The sequence below is a fragment of the Chroicocephalus ridibundus genome, chromosome Z, assembly GCF_963924245.1.
Source record: "Chroicocephalus ridibundus chromosome Z, bChrRid1.1, whole genome shotgun sequence".
Classification (NCBI taxonomy): Eukaryota; Metazoa; Chordata; class Aves; order Charadriiformes; family Laridae; genus Chroicocephalus; species Chroicocephalus ridibundus.
In genome coordinates, this window is record NC_086316.1 from 77,634,668 (window position 1) to 77,649,572 (window position 14,905).

The 14,905-nt window shown below is 42.3% G+C and overlaps 1 protein-coding gene across 10 annotated transcripts in view; it reads right to left on the reverse strand.

Annotated features, from left to right (window-relative positions):
• Positions 1 to 12,280: 12,280 nt before the first annotated feature.
• CELF4 (CUGBP Elav-like family member 4) overlaps positions 12,281 to 14,905 on the reverse strand; it is a 712,910-nt gene continuing 710,285 nt past the window's right edge. For 9 of the 10 annotated variants that reach the window (XR_010069051.1, XM_063319988.1, XM_063319989.1 and 6 more), the window contains one exon: positions 12,281 to 13,276. The gene's annotated coding sequence lies outside the window, so the exon portion shown is untranslated. The remainder of the gene's footprint in view (positions 13,277 to 14,905) is intronic. The other variant, XM_063319981.1, reaches the window with a different exon arrangement.

The following is a 14,905-nucleotide window of genomic DNA, read 5'->3' on the forward strand; positions in this document are numbered from 1 at the left end:
ACTGAAGTCCTTGTCCATCTGTACACCCTATCACTTCTTTGGGTAAAACATTGGTTTTCCTGAAAAGAAACCCAATCCAGAAAGGAGATGTAGTAAACCCTGGTAAATCTATCAGGTTGGACAATGGTGAGCAGAGGATTGCATTTGGTGTCTGTTCCACAATGTAGGTATAATTGAGGTTGTGCAAATCTACCTGTATAGCCTTTGATAGTTTTATTTCATAGCAATAACAAAGGGCCAGAAGACAGACCTGCTTTGAGCAGGAGGTTGTATGAGAATACCACAGAGGTCCCTTCCCATCAACATTGCTGTGATTTGGGTTCTATACCTGTTCTGTTGGGGAAGTTTAGAGGGGTGGTATCCATAGTAGTATCATGCGCATCTATAGCAAACAGAGAACCATAAAATCAGGGAGCACCCTAGGTTGGAAGGGACCTCGAAAGATCACCCCGTCCAACCTTTTGTAGGAAAGGGAACCTTGATGAGATTATCCAGCACCCTGTCCAATTGCATCTTGAAAATCTCCAATGAAGGGCACTCTACCATGTCCCTAGAGATTACAGTAATTGATTGCTCAGGAGCAGGCTGTCCCCATGAGGCGCAAAATTAAAGGGCGGGGAAAATGGCCGGCCTGGATGAACAAAGAGCTCTTGATGGGATTTAAGGAAAAAAGGAAGGTTTACCACCCTTGGAAGAGGGGACAGGCAACTCAGGAGGAGTACAGAGATCGTGTTAGGTCATACAGAGAAAAAATCAGGAAGGCAAAAGCCCAGCTGGAACTCAACCTGGCAATTAACATAAGGGACAAAAAAAAAGTTTCTATAAATACATCAACAAAAAGAGAGTGACAGATAATGTCCATCCCTTACTGGATGCGGGGGGAAACCTTGCAACCAAGGACGAGGAGAAGGCTGAGATACTTAATGCCTTCTTTGCCTCTGTCTTTAATAGTCAGACCAGCTACCCCCAGGGTGTTCAGCTTCTTGGGCTGGAAGATAAGAATGGAGAACAGGACAATCCCCTGTAATCCAGGAGGAAGTAGTTAATGATTTGCTTATGCACCTGGACACGTATAAGTCTATGAGGCCGGACGGGATTCACCCAAAAGTTCTCAGGGAGCTGGCAGGAGAGCTCACCAAGCCTCTCTCCATTATCTATCAACAATCCTGGTCAACAGGAGAGGTGCCGGATGACTGGAGGGTGGCCAATGTGACGCCCATCTACAAGAAGGGCCGGAAGGAGGATCCCGGAAACTACAGGCCTGTCAGCCTGACCTCGGTACTGGGAAAGATCATGGAGAGGATCATCCTGAGTGAGCTCTCAAGGCAAGTGCAGGGCAGCCAAGGGATCAGGGCCAGCCAGCATGGGTTTAGGAAAGGGAGGTCCTGCCTGACCAACTTGATCTCTTTCTATGACCATGTAACCTGCTTTCTCAATGAGGGGAAGGCTGTGGATGTTGTCTACCTGGACTTTGGTAAGGCCTTCGACACCGTCCCCCACAGCATTCTCCTGGAGAAACTGGAGAATCATGGCATAGACAAGTGTACCCTCCACTGGATAAAAAACTGGCTGGATGGCCGTGCCCAGCGAGTTGTGATTAATGGAGCAAAATCTGGTTGGTGGCCGGTCACCAGTGGTGTCCCCCAGGGCTCAGTTTTGGGGCCAGTCTTGTTCAATATCTTTATTGATGACCTAGACAAGGGGATTGAATGCACCCTCAGTAAGTTTGCGGATGACACCAAACTAGGTGGGAGTGTTGATCTGCTTGAGGGTCGGAAGGCTTTACAGAGGGATCTAGACAGGTTGGATCAATGGGCCAAGGCCAATGGGATGAGGTTTAATAAGGCCAAGTGCCGGGTCCTGCATTTTGGTCACAACAACCCCGGGCAACGCTACAGGCTTGGGGAAGAGTGGCTGGAAAGCTGCCCGGCAGAAAAGGACCTGGGGGTGTTGGTTGACAGCCGGCTTAACATGAGCCAGCAGTGTGCCCAGGTGGCCAAGAGGGCCAATGGCATCCTGGCTTGTATCAGGAATAGCGTGGCCAGCAGGAGTAGGGAAGTCATCGTGCCTCTGTACTTGGCACTGGTGAGGCCTCACCTCGAGTACTGTGTTCAGTTTTGGGCCCCTCACTACAGGAAAGACATTGAAGTGCTGGAGCATGTCCAGAGGAGAGCCACCAAGCTGGTGAGGGGTCTGGAGGACAAGTCCTATGAGGAGAGGCTGAGGGAACTGGGCATGTTTAGCTTGGAGAAGAGGAGGCTGAGGGGAGACCTCATTGCCCTCTACAACTACCTGAAAGGAAACTGTAGAGAGGCAGGGGTTGGCCTCTTCTCCCAAGGGAATAACGACAGGACCAGAGGAAATGGTATGAAGCTGTGGCAAGGGAGGTTTAGATTAGATATTAGGAAGAATTACTTTACTGAAAGAGTGGTCAGGCACTGGAACAGCCTGCCCAGGGAGGTGGTGGAGTCACCATCCCTGGAGGTATTTAAGAAACATGTAGACATGGCTCTTTAGGGCATGCTCTAGTGCCCAAGATTATTGGTTTGTGGTGGGGTGTTATGTGTGGGGTTATGGGTGTGGAGTTTAGTAGGTGGGTGTTTGGTTTTTTTTTTTGTTTTTTTTTTTGTGGTTCGACTCGATGATCTCAGAGGTCCCTTCCAACCACTAAGATTCTGTGATTCTGTGATTCTGTTCTTACTCTAAAAAATTTCTTATATCAAGGTGAAACCTCTTCTGGTGCAACTGGTAGCCATTGTTCCTTGTCTTCCCCATATGACTCCTTGTGAAGAGAGGGTCTCCATCTTCTTTGTAGTCACACTTTAAATCGATAACACATTTCCTCTACAGCCTTCACCTGAAGTTATCAAAGCAGGTAAGGTAGTATTTTAGCAAGAATGAGCTAGTTGCGCAATGGACTCTCATTTGCATTTTTAAAAACCTCCTTTGTAAACCTCAAAGCCAATAAGAGGCAAAGGCATATGTCATTTCATAAATGGGTAAAGTGAAGTGATGCAACCCAGAAACGATGATGAGTAACACTGCCATAGGCTAAGAACTGGTCCATACACTCCTCTCAAGATGGCATGTGGCTTGGTAACTGTCCAGCTCCACCATCTGCAGAGACTGAAACTCAATTGCTGTTAACGAGAATGAAATTATGGTGATATTAGCATAATTAAAATGAGAAGAATCCTAGTTCAAGGATGATTGATGCCCACGGAAGGCTTTGGATGGAGGCAGAAAAGGCAGGTCCAAGAATGTTGGCTCAAACTTTATTTACCTGCACAATTTCCCCAGGTACAGGAGGAAATGTCCTCAAAAAAAAAAAAAAAAGTTTAATGTGGCTACTGACTGGTATTAAATAAATGATGCATGTTGGCAGAGCGATAGATGAGAATAACGGAAAACACGTTGTGAAAGGAACCAGAAGAATTGCTGTCATAAATCTCCCCAAACTATTCTAGTCAGAGAGAGGCTAAAAGCTAAGCAGGTTACTGGGAGCATAAGGAAGGGGGCTTTAGAAGAAACCCAGGACTCTGTAGGTTCATTGCCACAAGTTTTGCCCATATGTCCACCCTCTTTGAAAAGGAGCAACGGATGGCCAGGGAAAGAAAAGGTTTGTGAAGTTGTGACATTGCAACTTGGGTTGTTTGGCTTTTGAGTTTTATTTTTATTTGAGGCAGGTTAAAAGAGCTCCAGGTGTTCTCTCTAGAAAAAAAGAGATTAGAAGGCAACATTAATCAAGTTTACAACATATTCAAACAAGTAGATAAAGAGGAGAGAAAAAATACCCTGAAATGTTTTTCTAATGAATGCATATTTTAGCTGAAGAATTCACAGGGGTCGACATGGAAAAAGACATGTATATATGCAAAACTAGGGTTAGAAGACAAAGTGGGATTATTTTCAAAGCTCATAAATAATTTAACTGTTGGAAGAAAAATGCAGAGTTTTCTGTTGATCTTATTGCCAAAGGACTGACTTTGGGCCTGATAAAGTAAGGGGCTAAAGGGGTTTTTCACACAGAAGAATGGCAGAGCATAGCTGTTTGTCTATTACAACTTGTCACACCAATCATGGTTTTTCTTGGGTAAAAGATGGGCATGTTGGGACAGGATATTCTGGCTTCTATGACACACTAAAATGCCTGTATCCAATGCTAAATGACCTTTACATTGGAAAGAAATTGCAGTTTCTTGTTGACTTTTGAAAGGTGTTCACTGAAAGCAGTTGTAAATGGTGTTATTAACTTCTTTTTTTTTGCTGCAGAAAAAGAGGCCATTGCTGAATGCTTTTGACAACGCCACTTGCAGAAGCCTGGAAGGAACTTCACAAAGGATCAGCCACTGGAAAAATGTGAGTAACAGAATGCTTCTTCATTTGCATTTCTAGTTACCATGAAAATTGTGCAACTTCACAGTGACCAGGGCAGTCCATATAAAAGCCATGTTATCTATTTTGCACGCGCAATTATCCATGCCACTGTCACACCTACTCAGTCTTCACATCGGTCACTTTGTACAGGTTAATCATGCAGTCAAATGGCTGAAGTTCTCAAAGTCCCTGTTCCACATCATTTCTGTTCCTGCCAGGTGAAAATGAACAATAATTGCCCCCCTGGCTCATATTGCAGTTTTGTTTTATTAAACTGGTCTGTATTTGTCTTTGTCTTTGAAATAACTTTCTTGACAGGGAAAGGAGCCATGCTGACAGCCCTGAAACCTGTTTTCTGTGAACCTGGGGTCTCTTTGTCTTAAAGCGCCTCAAGCCTTTTGGCTGGAAGTGGCTACTGCTCATCTCATGGAAGAGGTGCACAGAAACTCCAGCACTTCTTTTCAGTATGCAGAACCTGGCCATGTGTGCACTCTCTGAGGCTATTTCAAATGGTAAGCACAAACCATGGCTAATCTGTTTTACTTCCCGCTGCACTTGGCTTCTCTCAGTTACTACCTCCCAGCTGGAATTTAGTGGTTTTCATCTGCACCGAAGTGAAGTGTTTCCTAATTCAGCCAGGTGTAATGCTTGGTCATGACCATCCGTCCATCACCTGTGGGACAGGCAAGGTGAATCTGTGTGTGCAAGCCCCGAAGAACTAATCTCTGAGAAGTGAGATCTCACCCTTTTCTTGACTTCTCTGCTAAAACTGCAACAAAAACACCAGCTGGGCTAATGAGCAGTGGTACAGACCCCTCTGATCTAAGATCGTAAAAAAATTTCACGTAGGAAGGCTTCCTGACCAGCTGGATGGCAAGTAGCTATCACTAGTGATCTGGTATAGAGGCAAAGCAAGGCCCAGTCAGGCCAAGTTTGTCCTCTCTCCCCAGCTGTCCCCAGCTGCAAAGACCTCTACCCACTTTTCTTCACCATTTGCAGCTAGTGGGGAAGGAGTGCTCCTTTAAGTCTGATGGATGAAACCCCTTCCTAAAATTCAGCATTTGGCGGTATCAGCCCCTTCATGGAAGGAAAAATTCCCTAGCCTCCGATTAAGCTGGATCTGGACTGTAAGTCTTTCAGGCAAGTGTGTTGTTTTACGTGGATTCTCTGCCTCTCGGAAAATAAAACACCTTAAATGTCCAGTATTTCACCCAAACTCAGCTTTCTCCCAGCACTGCAAGAGCTTGGTAGTCAAGGAGAGAAAATATTTACTTAGTAAACCTTTAAGACCAGGCTTTTGGGCTAGAAACTGAAAGATATAAATAAGCCAGATATAGGACAACTCCTGCTTAAACTGTAGAGCTTAATCTACAGACCCAGGCAGTTCTCTACTTCTTTATCCTGTTTTGGCTTGGACTGCTCTGTGCAACCCAATCATCCAGAAGAGGGGTTTTGATGTTTTGATGTCACCCACCAAACCATCTCCTGAGTGGGGTGCTCAGGCTGGGCAGAGGCGGCGAGTAACTGGTACCACGCATAGGGCCAGCCTGTTCTTCTCAGGTTGCCATCTGTCTCAGCCTATTCTCACATTTCTTCTCATATCCTAAACTTGGCTGCTTGCTGCTTATCAGCTAGTGAAGGTATGCACAGGGAGTCGGACCCCCTTTGTGTTTGGCATTTGGGCTGTGGAATGCTAATACGGATATCCTGGATAGCTGTCCCTTGGGGTTGGGAGAGTCAGGTCTAGAGGGGCAACTATCTCTTTGTCATCAGTCTCCTGGTTGCTTGCCCTCAAACCCAACCAGGCTGCTCCCCAGAGCCAACTCTAGTGCACTTGTGCGAAATGTGATGCAAAGTGTTAGCTTGATGATTATTGTGCGAAATTCGCATGCTCCAGCATGCTCTGGGGTTGTTCCAGAAAGAAGCGATAACAGAACAGATGGAGCAGAAGGAGTTAAAACAAGGAGAAACTGGGCTGACGCTTTTCATCTGTGCTTACATGCCATTGTAACAGTGGCTTGGCTTAAAAAAGATATTGTTAATGTCTAACACTTGATGACAGATGGTTCACCAATACTTCTAGGCCCATTGTCTCTCTTAATAGCTCTTTGTTCTAGCTGAAAGAAGGTAATCTTTTCTTGTAGGAATTGGTAGGAGGATCTGTGTACAATGTGCCTTCTGACAACTGTTCCAGTTTTGGAGTCTGTTCTGTAGCTCACTGAAGTGGAATCGTCTCCCTTACCCTCCAGAGGAGGGACTCACAAAGGAGGAATCACAGTCATGATGCCTAATTTGTGTGTGCTTTGCTATCTGGTAGGTCTCACAACACTGAATTAGGATATTGCTTTCTCTGCCCTGTGCATGGAAAAAGTAAAACACGTGATTCAGTCTGCCTCAAAGGGTGAGGAGAAGTTTAGGGCCTCTGTCTCTTTGGAGAAGTGCCCATTTTTGAGATGTCATGCTGTGGCTCCCCGCTGGCAAGAGTCAACCCACCCACTCACCAGCTGCCTGCAAATTTGTGTGTTCGTATTTCTTCTTTTTAAGAGCTGAAAGCAATAGCCGCAACCCAGCAACGCATGTGCCCCAGGAGAGTGCCCTGAGAGGCAGACTAAAGAGTACCAAGGCGGGATCTGTGTCCCTTTCTCCTGGCGAGGTGTCCTGTGTGCTGTACCATCTACATCACGCTCATGGGGACAGTGTTAGGAGCCTGGGTCTCCTAGGAGAGGTTATGGAGTCATTCGCTCCATTTCCATTTCTATTTCCACCTTTTAAACAAAATGAGGCAGGTAAGAGAGAGAAGTTGTGAATACCTCCCTGGACTACTCCATGATTGTATAAATAGGGCCATCTTCTGTGTCATGGGAGTCTCAGGGGACAAATCCCAGCTTCCAGATGGACAGAGGAAGAGTCTGAACCTGTGCTTGTTGTATCCCGTGTGAATGCACTGTACACCATGAGGCTGCTGCTCACAGGAAAGGGGCATGCTTACCTGTATATGTGTCCAAAGAACCTCCTTCCCCAGTCTGTGCTAGCTTGAGGTGGTCCACGCCAAGTTCAGAACTTACTGGATTGAGACCCAGAATTCAGGTTGGTTTATGAGTGCCATGGTGAGAGGACGTTTGCTACCCAGGTGTTCCTTGCCTCCAGAACCCGTTGCGTGTTTACCAGTAACAGTGCTATACAGGTTTCTCATCAGCAATGAGGGAACGTTTAAGGTTGAGTGGGCACTAACTCAACCTTGCACAATACTGGTGGTGAGTGCAAGTGTCCAAAGAAACAGGACTCTGAGCAACCTGATCTAGTTGAAGATGTCCCTGCTCAGTGCAGGGAGGTTGGACTAGATGATCTTTAAAGGTCCTTTCCAACCCAAACTATTCTATGATTCTGTGGTTCTATGAGACACCAGAGTGACCTCATTCCCTTAATAAATGGAGCACAAGGACTCTGATTTGTGTTTTTGGGTTGTGTTTGCCCTATTGTGAGTGCTTACTGTAGCGAGAGGGAAGCCATGGGATTGAAACCTGTTTTAAGGGCTGATTTCCTCAGCAAGTAGGACAGCAGTGCTATTCCAAAATGCATTTTCAGGCTCCACAGCTGGCTGACTTGAGACTGTGGCCTATTCATCACCTCTGGAGTGGCAGGACAAGCCAGGCAGTTTCAAAACTAGTTTGTTAAGAGGCCTTCCCAAACAACAGCATCAGCAGCTTCCTTCTCCAAGAGATGCTGTACACAAGCTTGCCCAAACTGCTTGGGCAGCATTTGCACATCGTGCTGAAGCACCCAGTGTCTCCCCATCTGCCAAACCCCTGTAATGCGTGAGTTCTTCCTGGGACCACAAATGTGAATACCTTGCATGCTTCTAGACCCATGGGGCCGTCGCTATGCTGCTGTATTCAGGACCGGGGGAAATGTGCTGTTGGAAACTGGAATATTCAAGGTGGAAAAGTCCTCACCTTGCTTCACAAGGACATTTCCAAATTGTATCACAGTGTTAGTTAAATGGAAGAACAACAGGCAGAGCTCTGTAGCCTTATTCAAAGCCTAGATCACCTCTTAATAAAAGAAAGTTGTCTAATGGATGTCTGCCTGGAGTGGGGATGCGGTGGAAGTGGGGAGAAGAATTGTTTCCTCTTGTGTGTGCAAAGGAAGAGTGGCTCTGTGGCTATGTCAGGAAACGCCGATGTGGAAAAGTGACTTCAAGAAGGGATTTTCTTCTTTCTTAGAGACACAGAAATGTGATTATTGGCTGAGGTGTCTCCATGGGACTCCAGAAAGCATGCCTGCAAACCATACCTTGTACTTGTACCAAAGGTTTCCCCCGTCTATTCATGGGGATGGGATTACAGTTCACTGTAATCATACAGGTGCCAAGGAGCACCTTGGCAAACGATGGATGCTTGACCTTTAGTAAACTTTTAGTTTCACGCGATGTGATTTAGCAGCTACAAATAAGAGAGAGGAGCCAGCATCAAACAGCCAGTGGCTTTTGAACCTCTGTAATAGGGTGTTCCCCGTCCACTGTATCTTGGTACGCGTGGGCAGGCAGCTGCAGGCTTTCAGCTTGGCTTGGCCTTTCTCTTCATTTTCTTTGCTTCAGACTGGGCTCTTACCTTGGCTACTTGCCAGACCCAGCAGTAGAGTCCCATGCTAAAACAGGTCTGTGCTGCAAAGCTTTATTTGTTTTGCTTTACAGCACGTACAGTACCAAGGGGTGCACTTCCTTTGGAAGGAAGGATGGAGTCTCCATATGACAAGCAGTTAAATCTTAAATGGGGGCTGGTATGTTTGTACAGCCCAGAGAAAGGTGTTTAAATCAACCATAAGGCCGTATCTACATTTGTGCTTCAGCCCACCCTACTTCAGTCTGTGTCTCCGCTGTAACTAGAAAGTTGAGCGTGGCAAGTAAATGTCACTTAGTTCAGGCAGCAGTGTGGTCGCAGCAGTGCTTTATTCCCCAGCACACCAATGTAAATGAACCTCCAGTGGAGCCTCCCTTCTTTTTGGGGACTGGACCTGGAAATTTTCCCACTCTTTGAGCTTGTCAGTATGATGCATGGGGAAGTACTGGGAGAAAGGTGAGGTCCCTCCTGTTTCACTGCTTCTCCCTGCTGGTCCTCACAGTTCCCCAAATCCAGTCACCTCAATGGTGTCTCTGCAAAGTCAAATATTTGTAGGGGTACTGCCCTGGGCCATAGAGGCAGCTTTAACAGTGTTTTCTGGTCTTCCCTTGGGAGCTGGTTGCTCCCTAGCACTGGATACATTAATCTCTGTGTATTGCAGGGTACCTGAAACAAAAGTCTGAAATCTTGTCTCCTAATCATCAAAAAAAAGTCAAAATCTTGTCTCCTAATCATCAGCCAACAGCCCCCAGCTGTGTCTCAGCAGCCAGAGGTGTCCCCAGCTGCATGCCCCAGGGATGTAGCCCACCCTACTCTGACCATATGGCCATGTCCTTGCAGATACATCAGGACGTACCTCAAGGGGGGTAAAAAAGGTCTCGGGGGGGGTTGAGGGGAGGGAATCAGGCAACACCTTTTAGTGCTACCTTTGCTGTGCCACTGTGGAAAATGGAGCCTTGCCTGTTTGTTGTGGGGTTTTCCTTCTTCAAAGGATGATCTTCACCAGCCCCCCCTTAATTATCCAACTGACTCAGGTCAGAGGATGTGACTCTGTTTGTCCTCTTCATCCCTGCAGCTCAGAGCTGGACACTGAATGCTCTTTGGAGCAGAAATCTCTTCCTACCGGACCTAGTCTTCGTTTTCTAGCTCAATGACATTTGAGGCCAATTCCCACATCTTTAGCCTACTCATCCTTCTACAGAGCATCTTTTCTGACAAAGGCAGAGATGAGGTTGATGTATGTGCTCTTCTGTATTTGCCTTTGCCGTCAGATGAAAAGAAAATACTGACCATATTCCCTCCTTATATTCATCACCTGATTTACATTTCATTTATTTCTATAGCTCTGAACAGACATTAGTAACTCATAATAGTAATAATAGGAGTTTCTACTAATAGAACTCCTTCCATCTGTGGAGTTCAAATTATGGACAAGCACCATTAGCCCCATTTAGAGATGGATTTAGCTGGTTCAACTTGTCCAAATGCAGATGCGACTGCAAGAACTGGGAAGCAAATGCAAAGGCTCCTGATTTCATCCCTGTCCTCAGCTCAGCTGGTCTGGTACAGCCATTTCAGGGGGAATAATATAATAATTCAAAAGACAAGATGTGAGAGATGCTCAGGAAGAAATTGAACCCCATCTCTGGAGACTGCTGAATTTCACAAGGTTGTCCCAAAGCAGCAAAAGGAGCAATGTCCTGAGCTTTGGCCTCTATACTTATCAGCATGAAAAAACCATGAGCCTGAAATCAAACAACAGGCTTCAAATGGGAGCTACAATGACTCTAATTTGTATGTACCGTTATTTGATCTTCTAACCTACTAGGTTTAAGGTAAACCACAGTGGAATATCAAGCAGACATTAAATGAAACAGTGTCATTAATTCAATCCAATGAGTTACGTTTTATATAACAAAGGGATTTGTTCTGATACTCAAACAATGTATATTAATGAAAGAGTCGAAATAGATTCATTTTGTTCTCAAAGCAAACACATTAAGGAAAGCCATCAAGAAGCAAAGAACATGGTATTTTTTTTTTAAACTGTGCTTTATTTAGGGCTAAGCTGGAAAGCGTCATTCAATAATTACAGAAGATTACAAGGAGTTTTAGGGAATTGACAGTGAAAGAGCAGTTGTATGGAACTGCAGCTGCATTACACATCTGTACTTCCTAGCTGTGGGCTCAGTCTGGCTGTCCTTACTCAGGCAAAATACCCGCTACATCCCAGTGGGAGTTCTGGTAGAGTAAGGACTGTAAGATCAGGCCCAATAGGGAATTAAAATTAAAAGAAAATTAAAAAAAAATAAAAGAAAGAGAAAGGAAGAAAGTTCGAGATCGAGATAAAAAATACTAAGAAAAACAAACAAGAACATTAAACCAGAGTAAAACCAAATAATCAGAAACAATTATCACACTGCTCAGTCGATGCAAACAAGTGTGAGAATGATGTAAATCAAGTTTTAAGACTGTGAAAATAAATTATAATAAATATGATATACTTTAAAATATATGTGTTCTTAAATAATTCATTGTTTTTTCTGAGTCAGATTTTTTAAAGCAACGTCTTATTTTTTAACTGCTCTAAAGTCATTTACCAAAGATAAATATCGTGCTTTCATTAAATAGTTTTCCTTGTTTTTTCTCTATCATTACAATTAAAAGTCCTACAAAATATGCAAATTTATTTACAGAGAGCCAGCATCTTTTTTTATTTTTTAAACATCCCCCTGTTTTTCAAAATTCCTTGTAAACAGTTTCAGAGAATCTTCAAAGAGATTGTTTTTTTCTTCTTGTATCTTGTATTTTTTTTGGTTTTTCTTTTTATTTTTTTTTTTTTTTTTTTTTTTTTTTTTTTTTTTAGGATTAAGGTACTAGGCTAATCCCTTGCCCTGAAGGTTTCTAGAGCAAATATGGAAGCTACTTAAGCATAGGATGATGGGAATTTTGCGGACAGCAGATCATGAAGACATGAAGCATTTAGCTGTGTTTCGTTGTTCAAGTTAGAACTAGCGTCTGATAAAAAGACAGCTGTTTTGTTTCCTGTTTGCATTGTCTACAGAATGGAGTTGTGTTGTGTTTATTTTTTTTAATAGCTGGAATGCTTGCAGTTAAAAAAGCTGCCAAAGTAGCCATTTATCTCCTTTTTCTCCTTGATAAATAATAACAGCATCCAACAGCAATTGGCAAAGAGTAGGAATTTATGCTCAATCTAAACTCTACAAAAATTACAGTTCTACAACATCTTTGTTTTTAGCATTAACGCTAACTTCTATGTAGTATTATTTTTTTTTTTTTGCTTTTTTTGGTTTTTTTTGTTTTTTTTTTATTTTTATGTTGTCTAATTTTTTCTATTATATAGGTATTTTAAACTTTCTTTTTTTAAATTCTGTACAACTATTAGGATTTTAAATGGGGAGAGTTAGAAGCATTTACAAACCTTTTTTGTTTTCCATTTAATATCAACCATCTTTCCTTTCTCTTCCCTATGCCTTTTTACGTATTTATTTATGTATTTATTTATTTATTTTTTTTTGCTTTTCATAGATATCCATCTTACCTGCTTTAACATCACAATCCTTACGTATTATACAGAAAACCATAGGAAAGCTTCATAGACTCTAATTAATGTATAACCAAAGAACCTCCCAAAGTATCAAAGAACTATTATCTTGCTGTTTTAAAAGCATTTAAGCATTATTATTATTATTTTTTTTTTTTTAGTTTTTATATATTTCATATAATTGCTCTCAAAAACTGTTTTAGGAACAGCTTAGAGAAAAGGAAAGAACTTCCATATTTTACATACAGCTACAAGTCTGCGGTAAAAAGTTTTGTCCTTTGGTCCCTATATAGCTAAGGAATGACAGATAAAGATGCTCAGTGACTGTTACCATGGGTCACGCATGGTAACCGCATCCTTGGTGGCAAACAGGCACTCCTTTGTCAGTATCCAGGTTTGCATCTCCTGTTTGAAGAAAAGCCGCTGTGGTGATATCAGTGTCTCTTCAAAAATCCTGGTTGATCTTGTTCCTGTTCTGATTTTACTTATGTGTTTGTTTGTTTTCAAGCGCATGTCCTTCGAAGTCAGCAGATGTGATACTTTTCTTGAAGAAATGTTACAGTCTAAACAATCAAAGAGAGAATAAGTCTGAAGTCTTCAGCTTGATTGATATTTGCTGATATGTCAAAGGTGTAATCCAACAGTTCCCGTTTTTTTTAATATATATACTTTTTTTTTTTATTTTTTCCTAAATGTGGCCCATTCAGCTGCTGCCCTAAAAAAATGAAGAAGATCATTGCAAATTAAATCAAAAAGGGTAGGGGGAAGTAGGGAAGGTGGGGGTATTTGGGATGGGGGGAAAAAGACCTAAAAAATAAAAGAGACATTAAAAATAAGCCTGTTCTTTTGGGCCCAATCCTGCTCCTGTTGAAAGTAAGGGCTGTTTTCTTCTCCCTTCAATTGGGCAGGATGGGGCTTCTGGTTTGGTGTTTTGCTTTTGGAGGCATTGGCTCTGATTCTGCTCCCACTCAACGTCAACAGAAAGATTCCCCTTGACTTCAGTGAGAACTGGATCAAACCCAAAGTGAGCAAGGTAGTCACGATCATGATAGAGAAAAATACAATTGTTCCTAGTAGTAGTAGTAGTAGTAGTAGTAGTAGTAATAGTAGTAGTAGTAGTAGTAGTAGTAATAATAATAATAATAATAAATCAAAATAATAGTAGGGCATGTCCACGTAAATCTGTATCACTATGTATGTGCAGATAGCCACATTTTAATTATTTTTAAGTGCCACTTTACAATGCCAGATCACAATCTTGCTTGGCGGGCTTTTGTAGTGTGAAAGGCATCGAGAAATAATTGTTCTACGTTTTAACGGGGCGCCATCTATGACAGTGTATAAGCTTTCTGTGGAGACATAGCTGCCACTAACATCTACTCCTTTGTGAATGTCAGAAAGTAGGACTTTGAACAGGCAATTTATAGGAGGTTAAATAAAAAAAAAAGACTGTTAGAATAAACTTTTTGCAAAAAAAATGTAAAGCTAACATTTATTAAATAAAAAAGTTATTTAAAAAAATGTAATCATGATCCGACTAGGCTTGACATTTAAGTAGGATGCTTAATCATTAAGGATTAGCTCTTATCTCTTTCTAGCAAGCAGGTTCTTCTTATACACTCGGTGATTTATTACATCAAGAAACTTAGAAACTGCAAAAGGTCCACTCTGGTGGAAAAGTGTCATGCGGAATATCAATCCATGCTGGCAGGTTTTCACACTGTTGGTTCAACAAACAGCAAACCGTACACAGCAGTCTAAACAATTACAACACCAAAAATAATAATAGAATAAAAAAATAAAAAACACTCGTCAAGGACCCTTTTTCAGTTGTAAACAAAAAGATGCATTTTGGTTTTTGATCTGTATGGGTTTTTTTCCCCACTCAAAACAATCCCTCCCTCCCCCTGAGCAATTAATTTTGGCTGGAGTTGCTGTAATGCAGAACCTTAGAATTAGGAATTCTTGAAAAGACATACAATGAGGCTTTTCTTGGGGTTGCTTTTTTTTGGATTGCTACAGTTTTCAAACTACTGTTACTATCATTACTCTTTTTGGTTTTTTGTTTTGTTTTGGTTTTGTTGTTTTTTTTTTTGTTTTTTTTTTTTTTAATTTTTAGAGAGTGATTTGTAATATCCTAAGGGTAAAAAAAGGTGTCAATTGAAAAAGGCCCCCAATTCTCCGGAAAAAAAATAAAATCACAAGATTTTCAGTGCAAAAAAATTAACCACACATTTTTTTCTCTCTCTCTTTTTTTTTTTGTTTCCAAATTATCTGTAGTTATAACAATCCCATTTTTTCTAAAGAATTAGGAATCCATCTTTTTTTTTTCCTTCTATGTGAC